Genomic DNA, 15564 nt, shown 5'->3' on the forward strand with positions numbered 1-15564 from the left:
GCACCAAAAATTGAGTTATCCCCTTCTTTCTCTCTACATTTTGAGCAAACCCCCCCCCCGCTTGTAGCTTTCAATTTTTTGAGTGACCCCTCCGATTTCTCCGACCCCCAGGCCCTAAATAACGACGCCTACCTAAGTGAGAAATGAAACGTGGTTTACACCCTTCATTGAATGAACCAACACACGGAAAATACTCAGTATATCAAGTCAACTTTTCATCCGTCTATTTTGGTTTAAGGGGCCAGCATGCAGCAGCTGCAACTTTGGGTGATTTTTTTTTCACTATTCTGTTCTGTATTTCAACAATAGTTTCTTGTTGTAATCCCAAAAGGGTGTTGAGATACACAGTATTTTCACCACAGACTCTCCATGTTGGATAGACTGCATTGTTATATTATTGTTTACAAGTGAATTTTAGTCCGGACTACAATTCAAATGTCAACAAGAGAGTAAAAAGACCCCGGATGATACCAAATGATGTCAAAAGAAAAGATATCGACCAACAGTAGCTGTGTCTATCAAAAAATTACCGGCGAGCCGAGGGTGGGAAGATCGTCGAGAAAATTGGACAAAACGACACAGCGTAAGGAATGAGGAGATGTAGGCATACCGTACATTGGGCATCAGCGGAAGACTGCATACCTACAGGCGCTTAGGGTGATCAGTGTATACCATATTGGGCACTCACTTTGAGCATACGTTGGGCAGCCAGCCGCGGAGGACGTTGAAAAGAAGGGCGGAACGCGTGTTCGAGACCGAAAGATCGTGGATACAGCTGATAAATGGAAGCTTTATCTATAGGATGAGTCAAGGAGTTAGAAACAGACGGGAACCAAATTACTTGCTTATCAGGTATGGCCGGAAAAAGGTATCGTCATTGAACAAAATGTTAAACATCTGTGAGGAGTTATGTGGTAAATTTCTTTCAAAAGTTTGATAGGAGCGCAAACTTTTTAGAAGTGTCTTGTACCATGTAAAAATTGTCGAACATCTCAGCTTTGAGGGACATTAGGGATGACTTTCATCGTAATATCAAAATCAATTAACGACGTTGCTGTGCTAAAACTATATGACTTAGTTTGTGCAGTAGTCTCTCTTGTAATCTTGAATTGTTCAGATAAAAATAGGGGAAGTGGTAATCTGTTACCGTTCGGGTGTTACTGTTTTTGTCGGGTGGGCGGAGGAAATTAGGAGAGGGTTTTTTTAACAAACAAGCTGTACGGTAGGGTCATATGTCACATTCGCTAATTTAATGATGAATGCGGAGTCGAGATCCTGCTCACGGAATAAAGAAACGTTTGACAAAAATCCTAAGTCAATTTCACTTGCCGTTCTACGTACAATCCGACCAGCTTAAACAAATGTGTTCACTATGAATGACGCGGTGATTATCGCAAAAAAGGGAACAAGTAACCGACCGGTACTTGTGCTATTAAAGTCCTATAATTCAAATAATTTCTAGCAACATAACGTTTCTCTCTCGTGAGCGTCAACTTCACGTGTTTAACGTGGTTTATTTCGCAATATCAGAGAGAGAGAGAGAGAGAGAGAGAGAGAGAGAGAGAGAGAGAATCTCGTAATCTACAATAAGTGTTTTTGTGCCTTTGAACACTTTATGTACAGCTTTCAACCAATATTGTCCATTTGATCACAATCGTCATCAAATACGGTAGCATCAGGATCCCTATAGTACACCTTGCTACGTTGACAGGTGGGACTGATGTAAATGACCGATCAGAGGGAAGGTCCCACTCCGAGATAGCTGACCAATTCTGTACACATAACAAGATCAAATTTTGTTTCAATTCTATCTCGGTCGTAGTCAAAGTCGGGTCATGGTCATTTCAAAGTTTCAATTTTGGAGCGGTTTTGGGTCATATATTACAAGTATCAGGAGGGTCACATTTTAGAACCAGGAATTAGGGAAAGGGTCACGTTTTACATGATGGATCACCACTGATTCCTACCGGGGCCACCCACCCCCGGGGCCCACTTCATAGAACCTAAGAGCTCTCTGTACGTCTTACAGATTTTGTAATTTTGAAAAGAAGAAGTAAAAGTAACACGTGTTCATAGGGTCTTAAATATTCCCATGGCATATGACCTGAATCTTACGGCACCCTCAGAATGGAACACATAACCATTCAAATCAATCTGCAATATTTATATGCAGATTCGATATTGCATATTTTGTTCAGTGAGCAATTTGAACTTTAGGAAAGAGCATGCATAGTGAAGCGCCCTCAAACGGGTTGTAAGGCCTGCTACTGCAACTGGCTGCAATAAGAGACTGCCTGCAGTCCCTTACTTCCAACTACTGCAATGGCCAGCGATTCAAGGGATAAAAGATGGCAATATATCTGCACAATATAAAAACCCCATTTATAGAACGTGCTCAAGACCGACGATAAAATGAGTGAACTGATCATAAAAATTCAGTTATCAGTTATGAGTTTATGATGCGCACGTATCTGACGTAAGCACTTCTGACCGATGACTATTGCATCTACCTGCACAAAGTGTTTATGTATCACCAAAAAGTGTTTATGTCCAAATAACGATTTCACTTTTACGAAAAAATGGGAAGCACAAGAAAGTAAAGGACTTTCATAAATTTGGCCCAGACTGCAAAATCTGTCTTTCGAAGGCGCTCTCTACACCCCCTCCCCATGAGCGTAGAGAGCGCCCTCGAACGACGGATTTTTCAGTTTAAATTTGGCCATGACTGGGCGAACTTTTGGAAGTAAGAAGTATTATTCTGACATATAATTACATTCATTGGATAGCTTTCTCCTTTCAGTGTCACTTTTTACCACAACATTTTTATGCGCATTTTTCAATATCAGACACTTATACTTATAGACGCGACGTTCCGTGTATTACTCCTGTTCAAAACTGGTGTTCTGAAGTAAGTAGACTTGTTTCCATGACAACATGTCACGTGTTTATCATGATTGCATTTCAAATTATGACACGATGAAGACGCCACAGAATAGTTTGATAAACACATCATCGCCTCTTCGTCCTCAAGATGAATGAATGAATAAATGAAACTACTGCGAAAATGAATTAATAGTCATGACAATTAATTCATTCGCGATGTATCATGTCGAAAACCGGGGTCGAATATATGCATTGTCACCCATTTATTCAGTATCTTTCAACATGTCAAACAAAATGAGTAGTAACTCGTATCAAACAAAATTCATGCAAAATGGCCGACATTGTCCCTTTAACGTGTTTATATAAAGTGAGGAAAAGAGGAAGTAAAAGAGGCACTAATTTATTATTAGAATATCGACTTTCTTGGACATGATCTTTGACCAGGGTCTACATCGTTCAAGGGATAATTTATGCTGACCAAGGGGCTTATGTGAGAGGGGGACTTCAAAATTTAACTTTTCTTATTCGGTATATGGAATTCGGGCGAGGCTTTAAATTGGAGTCTTTACCTGAACCCTGCAACTTTCCCATTCTGGTATTCCGGTAACCGCCTATTTAGGTTAATAAGTACAACGTTTGAAAATGGTGGATTCAACAGAGAAGTTCAGGGGTGTACAAGTTTTCTTCATTAGCTCATCAGATGTTGATGACAACTGTCATGTTTCACACCACAGACTTTGTTTATTGGCAGGACAGAATTGCGAGGCACACAGGTCGTCGTTGTCATGAACCAATAACTATGATTACTGGAGCTAGCCCGCTTCGTCATCAAAATATATTGTACACCGGTTCCAATACCAGGGATCGGAAAGCCAGTACGATGATGTCACAAATGATCATTGGGTCATGGCGAATTTTAAGTATATTTTACCTCGAGACAAGCGAAGCCCAAGGTAACAATATAATAGATGGGAAAGTGACAAGAAATGACATTTTCAACAATGGGTAATTAGCGCTATCGGCACCACGCACACCAAATAATACTCCAGGTGAAGTTGGCTAGCCATGGATACAGTGTAGTACGCACTGACTTAACCTTGATCAGTCATCAAATGTTGGTGTAAAGCAGGATTTGAAAGAGATCACCCTTTCAGTGATCTCCTCGTTACGGTTTAATACTCCTGTGTACGATTCTTGTGCCCATGGTTCGATCTCAGTTTCCCTTAAATAATTAAGGTTTTGTCTAGCAATATACTAAATTCAATAACGTGTACAGATTTCCAACATTCTGAACAAGCAAATGGTAAATTATACTTACATATATGATTGGCTTCTAATCGTTCAATAACATTTTGAACAAACCGTGAAGGTAATGTGTAATATTGCCGAGAAAGTGAAAAATGCAATTTTACATCCCGCAACGAATGTCCTGAACATCGTGTATACATAACCTTGGCAAACACGCAGTACCAGACATCGGAGACTGCCGTAGTCCTGTCTGTTTGTTGTATCCATGGTGACTGAAAACAAAGCACTTTTCCCGAAGGTGGCAGGACAAGTTATTTTTAGAGAGTAAAAAAGTAAGCACACGTCATAGTTTGCACAAATACTGAAGAGCTTGTTGACCTGGTTCAAGTAGAACAATATTATACTCAGTTCTATATTATAGTTTAAAAAAAACATTCAAGAAGCATTGGCAGACAGAGAAGGAAATAACGATTTTAATATAAAATAGTACTGACATCGACAATAAAACCACTCATTGTTTTCCGTTCGACCAAGGATTCAGGGAGATGGCTGGCCGCAGCTTTTTTGCAACGTTGTCTGTGATTGGTCCATTGCTGTACGTCTTATTGTTCGACCAATCCTTGAATCTCTTTACCGATTTCGTAATGTGTGCAACCAATGGCATTATATGAGCTGCAGCTCAAACCGAATTAAACGTGTTTAGTGCAAATAGTCGAGAGATGCAAGGGAGGGCCCGGTGTTCATGTCAACGTAGATTCCATCTGTGTCATATTACATTCACACTCGACTTTCCTGTGCAGTGTTTCTGAAATGAGTTATGGATTCTCCGCTAAGTCTGCATTAACAAATACCTCTAGAGGGGGGTTGACGGGGGTTGAAAATATCAAGGGTATGTTGGGGCTTGTGAAGGTATTTGGGGACTTAAGGGGGGACTCGATACGAAACTGCCTCAAAAAATAAATTGTATGGAAAAAAACACATTTAAAGAACACATGCACAAACATAGAAGTTTTTTTCTCACACCAGTAGGCATCAACCCAGATCACATGGAACTGCTCCAGCCTCTTTCTTCTATGTGTCAACAGAAACATTAAAGCGCAGTGGTCGTCGCGCTGCGCATCCTCCTGAGGGGGTCCCCCTCTGTTGTAAACAAATCCAAGAACGCCGCACATGTTACGGCACAGGCGACCCAATAAGTTCTGAGTTTTTCACACTGTTTTCCTCTATCATTTTCTCTTCTTTCTTCATGCTCTGAATGATCGGAATAAATAAAATAAATGGTTTATATAACCTAACCTAGCCTCTGTGACTCTTTATTTATTTTACACTCCATTACAAGGACGTATATCTCTCATACACACATGCTGTAATTAATTAGTCAACACAACTAATTATGCTAATCCGTGGACTTATCAGGGATTTTACGGGTTGGTCAACATCGCGAAAGATAGGAACGGTTACTAAAAACTCAGTAATACTTAATGGGTCGCCTGTGGTTACGGCTTGATTGTAATGTTTGCGATATTGCCGCTTGTTAAAATGGCGGCTGAGCTGTCACAAGCGTACCAATTAACCAAATGTAACACGCAATAAAAGGTCAATTAATCTTAGTTGAATATCTGCTGAATATTGAACAATAATTGCACGCTGGATTGAGATCACATTTGCTCATGATTTTCTTGAATCAGTTGAATGGGGCTCGGCTACTGTTATCGCTCGAGCCATAGAGCTAGACGTACGCATCTACGCATGTATATATACGCCAACAGACTATCAACGACCGAGCTCTAGTTTTCGACATCGCTAGCAAGGACGAGAGCTTTCATTTCAAGAGGCCCGACAGGAGTACAAAGACAACAACCCAAACTACAGAAATCTACAGCTCGCAGAGCAATGCCCGCTGCAGCAAGAAGCATCTCTGCATCTGTTCCGTTCCGTGGTCTGTATGAACGTCCGTGTCAAACCGGGTATATGGCGCGCTACACTCGGCTGTGGAGAATCCAACTCAACTACAATGTTTACCCCGTTTGGGGTGCAAACGAGAATTCCGAGTACAGGTATCAAGTCAAGCGAAGGACCTTTCATAGGTCTTCTTGTTATGTGGGGGTTATCTCACTTGAAAGAGGATTCAGACCTACCCGCAATCAGGAGGTACAACCACAGTCGTTTGGAGAGCTATTCAGCGCTGGGACTATTCGCCCCATAGACTTGCTGCAGTACAGTAGCTCGAGGTTTTGCCTGGGTATTTGGGTCGGACGGCAAAACCAGAGCTACAGATCCAACCATCCAGAGAGAGTGCAGGTGCCGAACGTCTGGACGTTCGGCGCGCCTTGCAAAGTTATTCGGCGAATCCGGCGTTCTTCTCCTTACCGGTTTACCTTCTAATACTATTTTGCACCTACCCGCTCAAGGATGTCTCGCTATTTATCCAAAGTACTGCCGTTCGGCAGGTTTTTGTGTGCCGATCGCGGGTTACTCACTGAATGGGACGCCATGTTTGAAAGGGATGACGTCACAGTCTCGCACATCCACGTTCCTATCCTATTAGCATAACAATACACATTTACGTTGTACGTGTACGCTGCACTGCAGCGCTGCGCTGGTTCTTTCAGTTTTCATAACTACTGACCGGCCGAACTCCGAAATGAAGACGATTGATATTATATGATAATTTTTTATGAACAAAATTACAGAGAAATGTTATAATGTGTAAATACGTACGTGCATGTTATTCATGAAAGTGATTGTAAATGATTATAATATTTGATCACGCTATTAAAGCCACAATACAAACGACAGCATCGACGAAACAGCAAAAGCAGACGGAAAACGAAAAGCAAACAAGGTTTTCATAAAAGTGAGGGAAGCTGCAAAGAACAAGGTAAGCTACTTTTCAAAGGCAAAAAAATAAAGTCATCTGTTGTTTCCTAAGTGGTGTTGTGTGTGATATTTCTTATCGATGTCCGAGGAGGCAAGAACGAAACCCTCCGACAACCTTTGTGTGCGATAAAGAAATCGAAATTGTCTCTAAGTGTACCCACCTTTGGTTGAATACTTTCTAAAAAATTTAAATGGGATTTAAACACTGATGCTATCTTGAAGGAAGGGCGACAGCGATTTATTTTTAAGGAAACTGCTTTCCTTCATGTTGATAGATAAATCTTATCCATTACAGTGAAAGCGTTGTTTCATTCTCGCTCATCTGGTGGCTTCATCTGACAATCAAAGACATATTAACTTCACAGAATTTTATCACTTACCTTAAAATTAGAATATTAAGAGAAGTCTGTCACTTTATGATCAGCTAGTACTTAGGAAAAGCCCGATCAATTGTTAACTGTAGTAATAATATTCTGTCATATTCATCATATTCTGTTCGGAGCGACCCTCCGGTCGGCGTTTTACACTCGGGAACCTGCTTGCAGGTTAAACCGGCGCAAGTTTTTATTCATTTCCTCCATTACTTTGCGGCTTTTAAATGATTTGTAAACTGTTTCATGTGTATGTTTTTGGTCACCGCTCTGTATCTATGTACTTTTTGTATATTTAATATTTTGATGTATAGTGTTTTATTCGCACTTTTTTATTGCCCATGTTTAGGATGAATAAAGCTGTACTGAATTGAATTGAACAGAATAAAACCAAAACCCGACGGCCTTTTTCCAAGGCCACCACGTCATATTAAAAGCGAACTACCGTTGAATAAACCCATTGTCCATCACCGCACACAAGACGACGTAAAGACCAACACAAACAGAAAATTTCAACAGAGGAAAAAAACTGAAGTTTCTCAAACGAAGAATGAAAGAAAACCTAAACAACGTATTAAACGACACGGAACACGTAAAAGCTAAATGGAAGATTCAACAAAAACAAGAAAAACAAAAAAAACCTTCAATATAGGAAGAGGCATAGCAATTATGAATACGAAAGATTACATTCGAAGAAAATAATAGACCGCTGAAAATTCAAACTACACATGTATTAATGTAAACCACCGTCCCTCCATTGAGGGACGGTGTGTAAACCAACGCAGCGCGACTTCAGTACACGATGGATATGGGGACAAAATTATGAGGAGGTAACTTACAGTTTCCCCGATCCCGTAACGAAAATAATACGTTCATACTCTTGTATACAAATAACGGAATGATCGGACACTCTATTATCAAAACGTTCCCAAGTTACTTGTTGTTCCAGTCAAGCATATCAAATCCTGGTATTTTTTTCTATATTTTTTTTTAATTCAACGGACAATACAGTATAAACAAATCTGTGAATGGAACGTGGGCTCACCAGCAGCCTCAACAGAAATAGCTGGCATAAGATTCCGTGAAACGGAGAAAATTATGTTAAATCTCCACTCCGGTCAAATATTCCGATGGAAACGTTTCAGACACGACATTTCCATGGTTTACGCTGGAAAGGGCCATGTACCTTACTTCAAATTCACATTTGAACATTCTATCGACAAAATTTCGTACCTTGACTCAGTGGTCGGAGATATGACCGAGAAAGAAGGCCCGACATTAATTTTCGGTGTATTTTTTAATGAATTTTGCTTCAGTGTATTTCATTTGTTTAACTTCGTTTTATTGATACGCGGAGTTTTATTTCCCGAAAATTAAGTCCTCGCTTAACTTTCCATTGCACAAAATTAAATGCTTGTCCGCATTTTCCGCAAAAACTGCAACAGCGACCAGGCGAGCATGCATCAATAAAAATTGTTATAATTTCAGGCAGCAGTGTGCGATATCGCGTGTGCAGCTATATTTAGTTACAATGAACTGAAGTTACATTTATTTCCTTTCTATTATGTACATAAAAGCAACTATGTAAGAGATGCACTACCGAGCCGTCCGGTATTTATTTCGTTTAATTTTTACTTGAGTTTTGTTTAATTTTTATTTTATTTGTTTAGCTTCGTTTTAATTATACACGTACAAAGATTTTTAATTCCCGAACATGAAGTCAATCTGGCGTAACTTTTTTACATAGCGCAGCAAATATCCGATGGCGTTTTGTTGATATCGCTACAATAATGCTAATAGGATAGGAACGTGGATCTTCATTTCGGAGTTCGGCCGGTCAGTAGTTATGAAAACTGAAAGAACCAGCGCAGCGCTGCAGTGCAGCGTACACGTACAACGTAAATGTGTATTGTTATGCTAATAGGATAGGAACGTGGATGTGCGAGACTGTGACGTCATCCCTTTCAAACATGGCGTCCCATTCAGTGAGTAACCCGCGATCGGCACACAAAAACCTGCCGAACGGCAGTACTTTGGATAAATAGCGAGACATCCTTGAGCGGGTAGGTGCAAAATAGTATTAGAAGGTAAACCGGTAAGGAGAAGAACGCCGGATTCGCCGAATAACTTTGCAAGGCGCGCCGAACGTCCAGACGTTCGGCACCTGCACTCTCTCTGGATGGTTGGATCTGTAGCTCTGGTTTTGCCGTCCGACCCAAATACCCAGGCAAAACCTCGAGCTACTGTACTGCAGCAACCCATAGACGAGAGTACGGGGTATTTCTCGCTTCTGTACTCTCGTCTATGGGGCGAATAGTCCCAGCGCTGAATAGCTCTCCAAACGACTGTGGTACAACAACGAAGTTTGCCCAGCACCGCTAGGCCTACACCAGCTAGCGGTTGGATCACTGCCCTGACCGTGCACAGGACCAGGGCACAGGATCTCTCGATACGTCTATGCACGGTGTAGCCGTGCAATTTCCTGCCAAATGCCGCGAAAACCCGCTCGTTTTGTCTATTGTTTCCTGTCATTTTAGTATTTCTTACCACGTAATACTAGGAGAAGTAACAGTTGGTTGTGGGCCAAGTCGTCGCGGGCCGGTACGTTGTGGGACCGGATTCTCTATATCCGTGTATACGTCAACGCGGTGACCGTCTCCCAACAACATCTCCCGTGTCCTTCTCTGGCTTGCGATCATGGTCTTGACACAGGCGACCCATTAAGTATTACTGAGTTTTTCACAGTTTTCTCTATCATTTTCTCTTCTTTCTTCATGCTCTGAATGATCGGAATAAATATAATAAATGGTTTATATAACCTAACCTAGCCTCTGTGACTCTTTATTTATTTTACATTCCATTACAAGGACGTATATCTCTCATACACACATGCTGTAATTAATAAGTCAACACAACTAATTATGCTAATCCGTGGACTTATCAGAGGTTGGTCAACATCGGAAAGATAGTGATGTTAATGAAAAAGGAGAAGGTATGAAGATCTGGGGAAACATGTCCCGAGGACGTCCGTAAACCTAGTGGACGCTTATATATTCATGATATGCGCAAACAAACACTGCTCATTATTCAAAAATAAACGGGAAGTTATATCGAAAGGAACGCTGGAAACGCGCATGCTTTTCGTTGCCAAGCGCCAAATTCCAACATAACTAAGCAGACATGGTCCTGCTCCACCAGAAAGTATCGACCGACCAAGCAGAAAAAGATCGCCGGAGTGGCCGTTTTATGAGTTTTTCAACAAACTTATATAGATGTTTGTTTCACGTCGTCGTTTTCTGGGAGTGTGTATACCAAGTATAATTACCATGGAGGTAGTGAATTTACAAACCGCATCGTGATTCAAGGCACAATGGTGACACATTAGCAGGAGCACACACTGGAGAATTTTGGCCAGCACTGTGAATTTTTTAAACCAGTCACCTTCATTTCTCTGCACTCGCTATTAACTCCATGTCTACCGGTAACATATAGTTATTTTCTGCCTCAAAGTACGTACCAGCAACAGGCCTTTGACGTCAAAGTCGCGATCGGTTGTTTTCTGGTATACGGTAGCAACTAAGCTCATGACTAGAATGACTGTACGGCGTCAAAGAGTTAATCTCGCCGGTTACTTTTTTCGCATAATAAAAGAGAGTTGGTCGCTACATGGAGCTAGTTTCTAGCTCCATGGTCGCTACTAGTCTAAGGAATTCATCGATTTTCAATCGTGCCATATGCTGTTAGTGCACAAAATTCCCGAAAGAAGCGGCGCACGGGCTATAAAACTTCGTTTGTACTGTTAGGCCATGGATGTAAAATATTGGTCTATTTTTTATATCCATGGTTAGGCTAGCTTTGGGTCCATAGCTGTGGTGTTTTCGGACGGGATTTCTGCTTTTATGGCTGGTTTTGACTTTAACGTCACCACCACAGCCATGGGAACGTCCACAGTTACGAGTGGAGTGATACGTACCGGCCGCCGCGTACTATGCATATAAGAAGGGAATTATATGCATAGTACGCGGCGGCCGGTACGTATCACTCCACTCGTAACTGTGGAAACGTCCATGATGTTCTGCCCGACAGCACGCTTGTTGCAACTTTGTTTGTCGATATTTCGAAAATTTTCCACCAAAATTGCCAACACTCATCGACAACATGGTTATTAGGGGCCTACCACTACCAGAAATCCGCTCAAAAATCACCAAACTATCGCCGTTTTTCCAGCTTTTTCCGACATGACTACTCGCAGACCGTTCTTTTTCTGGCGTACTTGTAAGCGATTGACGAGGCTCAGTGTAGCCCGTCACTAAAGTCACCTGAGCGGTGACCTCGCAACATCGAAACACAAACTGACATCATCGGCCACTACGTTAAGAAGCCTGTGAGAATTTTTACCAGCACTGTGAATTTTGTAAACCAGTCACCGTCATTTCTATTCACTCGCTATTATCTCCATGTCTGCCGGTAACATATCGTTATTGAGAAGTTTAGTTACACGTAATTACGTTCCATCATCAGCTGATCGTGATAACCATATGTCGCGTACGTGTAGAACATACGTTCGTTCGGAACGGCAAACAACACCTCTACACATACAAAATGTAGTCATAATTTCGTGTAGTATTTTTTAGATATTCTTGATGATTTCCGCGAATTTAGACAAGAAACCTTGTAAACTATCATGGAAAACATCTTTGATATCATAATATTTCGTAGAGTTTGCACCAGCGCAAGAAGTACTTGCTATATGATTTCCTTACATGAACGAAATGTTGTCTCATCCCACTTGTTATCTGACGCCGCCCCAAAGAGTTCTTATAAAAACTGTATCAAAGAAAATCGGCTGATTTAATTCGAGGATACGAGCTAGAATATTCCTCATATAAAATTAATGTTCTTAAAACTTAAACGAATTTCCAATGTTTGTGAGAAAAAATACAGCAAAATTATCGAGAACGCACAGCTAAACTGAAAGGCAGACCACCGTCCCTCCACCCACGGACGGTGGGCAGACAAAACCTTAGCAACACCACCCGATTGAGAGAACCACGCTTAACCACACGAACTTTGACCCTAGTCAAAATCAGACTTGTCCCTGGGAAATATGTTTACAAGTTTGCCCACATATAAACAACGTAAAGGTCAAAGGTTTCAACTTCCGACTTCCTGCTTTACGGACGTCCTCATGCCATGAACTGCAGGCAAGGCACTGGTAGGGTTTGCACTGTTCGCGACCATAGACACGTTTGAAATTAGAGTAGCTAGCTCTCCTCGGCCATCGAAATACATTGGCTGCAGTAAATTTTGGATAAATGGTCATGACTGGCCGCAATTTGGTAATTTCTGGACACATTTCAGGAGAGCTTCTTACCTTCCCGTTTAGTAACCATTCCTATCTTTCGCGATGTTGACCAACCCGTAAAATCCCTGATAAGTCCACGGATTAGCATAATTAGTTGTGTTGACTAATTAATTACAGCATGTGTGTATGAGAGATATACGTCCTTGTAATGGAGTGTAAAATAAATAAAGAGTCACAGAGGCTAGGTTAGGTTATATAAACCATTATTTTATTTATTCCGATCATTCAGAGCATGAAGAAAGAAGAGAAAATGATAGAGAAAACAGTGTGAAAAACTCAGAACTTATTGGGTCGCCTGTGGTCTTGAGTGTAACTTTTGTGTCAGGCATTGTGCTTGTTGCTGGTCTACATATATAGGCAATGTTGATCATTTTAGTTATGTATTTTCACTGTACTGTACATAGCATTGTGTACAACCAGCGTGTGATCGCGCGCGATCAAAGCTTTTTGTTCACTGTGTCTGCGTGCAGTGAACTCAGCGACATGTGCTGAGTGTAGTGTCTGAATGTTCGTAGCTCTACCCCGGAGCTCTACGCGAGTTTATAGATAGAAATACACCACTGAAGTTCGTTTCCGATCTTAATATTTTACTATTGCATGATGTTGAGTCTTACAAAGGCCTTAACAAAGTGGGGGACTGCTCCCATCTCACTCCGATTGAAGTTGAGAAGACTTATGTTTACAAAAATTTATGTTTATCAACAAAAAAATCACGCACGCGCAGCGCGACGACCACTGCGCTTTAATTTTGTTTTTATAAAGCAGTACAAATATTACAGTGAGTCGCTTGTTTCAATGCACAATACTTAGGATTTATGAAAAGCTCATTCACACTTTTTGCAGCATTCTCTAGCAGAGACAGGAAACAAAAGTTTGAGTTGTAAGACAAATGGCACCTGTTAATGACAGTACTGAAAACAACCTGTGAGACCCCCTTTCCATACATTGGCACTTGAACAGTCGAAATCATATGGGGTCACTTTCAATAGAACACAAACGGAAAAGTACACTTTATATACTCTGACTGCCTTTAGTAAAAACTCTGATTTTTGGGTGAGAATAGGTCATTTACATGACCCAAGAGTAACCTTACTCCATTTATTGCAGTAACATTTGGCTAATTTTTTGATAGTTTTGTTTTGTGTATCTACTGCAGTATGTTTCAATAAGTTATTTTATGTGTATTGCTGTTTTTCTGTAAGGAAAATATATCAAAACAGCGCCCTCCTTCCTTGGAAAAACACACACACACACACACACACACACACACCAAAAAAATCTGTCCACACAAAAATCAGGCCAGTTTTATTTTTTAGGGGTTTAAAAATTATAACCAGTGAGAATGAGGCATTTGAACGCGTTTTGACTTTGTTAGGCTGCGTTCACAAATAACGATTAGGGGGGGGGGGGGCTGGAGGAATCTCGATTGAAATCTTATTTTTTTCAGACCCCCCCCCTAAGTACCCTAAAAAAATTTCAAATGCCCCCCCTCTATATGGTCAAAATTTTTCAAGTCCCCCCCCAACTATCACAGGCCCGCATATTTGTAAAGGATGTGAGCGCAGAACAAATAAACATGTATTGCGCCGTTCTGCTCACAGGTGTTCAACACTACCTGTATTAGCACTTTGTATAGTCATATTCCCAAGGCAAGTTCTTTAAATGCATCAGTGAATTTTTTAGATTTATTGGTCTAAAAGCCAACTTGAGTTAACCCAACTCTGGCCAGGTCAATTGCTCCTGTTGAAGAGCACACAAAATGCAATCATGAGAGAGTAGGAAAATTGTGAATTCTGGCTAATTGCCGTATTGCACAGTGACCTACCAAAAATTCAAAAATTTCTATGTTTTCTTCCATGTGTTGCTCTCTGGCCTCCAAAACTCTTCTTCAACTACCATGTACACCAGAGTCAGAGCTGTCTCTGTCACTGTTCAGGTATGCAGTGACAGTGACACTACCCGTAGGCAGTAGCTGTATTAACTTTGATAATTTTGGCAATATTTTTATTCATTTTTACAACTGCGTTCTTGTTCTACTCCCTACAGCATGTTGAATTGTCCAGTATTCAGCTTGCTATCACAGCCTATGTGTACCATGCATTTGTATCACTGACAACTGACTGTCAGTCTGGACTCCAATTAAATTATCACCAAATACATATTTATATTTATATATACAGGCTTTGTCGACAAACTAAATATTGTGTGTTTGAGCATGCTGTAGGGAGATAGCAAGAAACTGTAGTTGTCATATTGCATAGAAATATTGCAGAAATCATTAACAGTTGCAGCTTCTGCCCTGTTACGAGGCTCAAGTTTGTTTTTTTACGACAAATCACACGTTTAGATTTTTTCGAGATAAAAGTCATGAAATGTGACAGAATGGTTCTAGATTTTGTTAAATTATTACTAACATTACAACATTTTGATGACATAAATGGTATTCATTTTTCATTGAATTACCTACAAAAACTTGGAATTGGAAAATGTAAAACTCAAAAGGGACCCAAAAATTTTCAAGTCCTCCCCTACAAGTAGGGCAAAATTTTCAAGTCCCCCCTCTACTACCCCCAAAATTTTCGAATCCCACGAATTCCTCCAGCCCCCCCCCCCTAACGTTTTTTGTGAACGCAGCCTTAGGGGGCATTTGAAAAAAAAAATTGACACCCCCGAGGTGTTTGTGAAACGCCGGGTTTCGTCATTACTACCGAAATATGACTAATAAAAATAGTTTCAACGATGCGTCACGTGGAAAACCAACATACCCTGGCTGTTCAGGTGATATCGTCTGGTGTATCATGTGGCATTGCGTCAGAA

Source organism: Ptychodera flava, chromosome 14 (assembly GCF_041260155.1).
Source record: "Ptychodera flava strain L36383 chromosome 14, AS_Pfla_20210202, whole genome shotgun sequence".
Taxonomy (NCBI): Eukaryota; Metazoa; Hemichordata; class Enteropneusta; family Ptychoderidae; genus Ptychodera; species Ptychodera flava.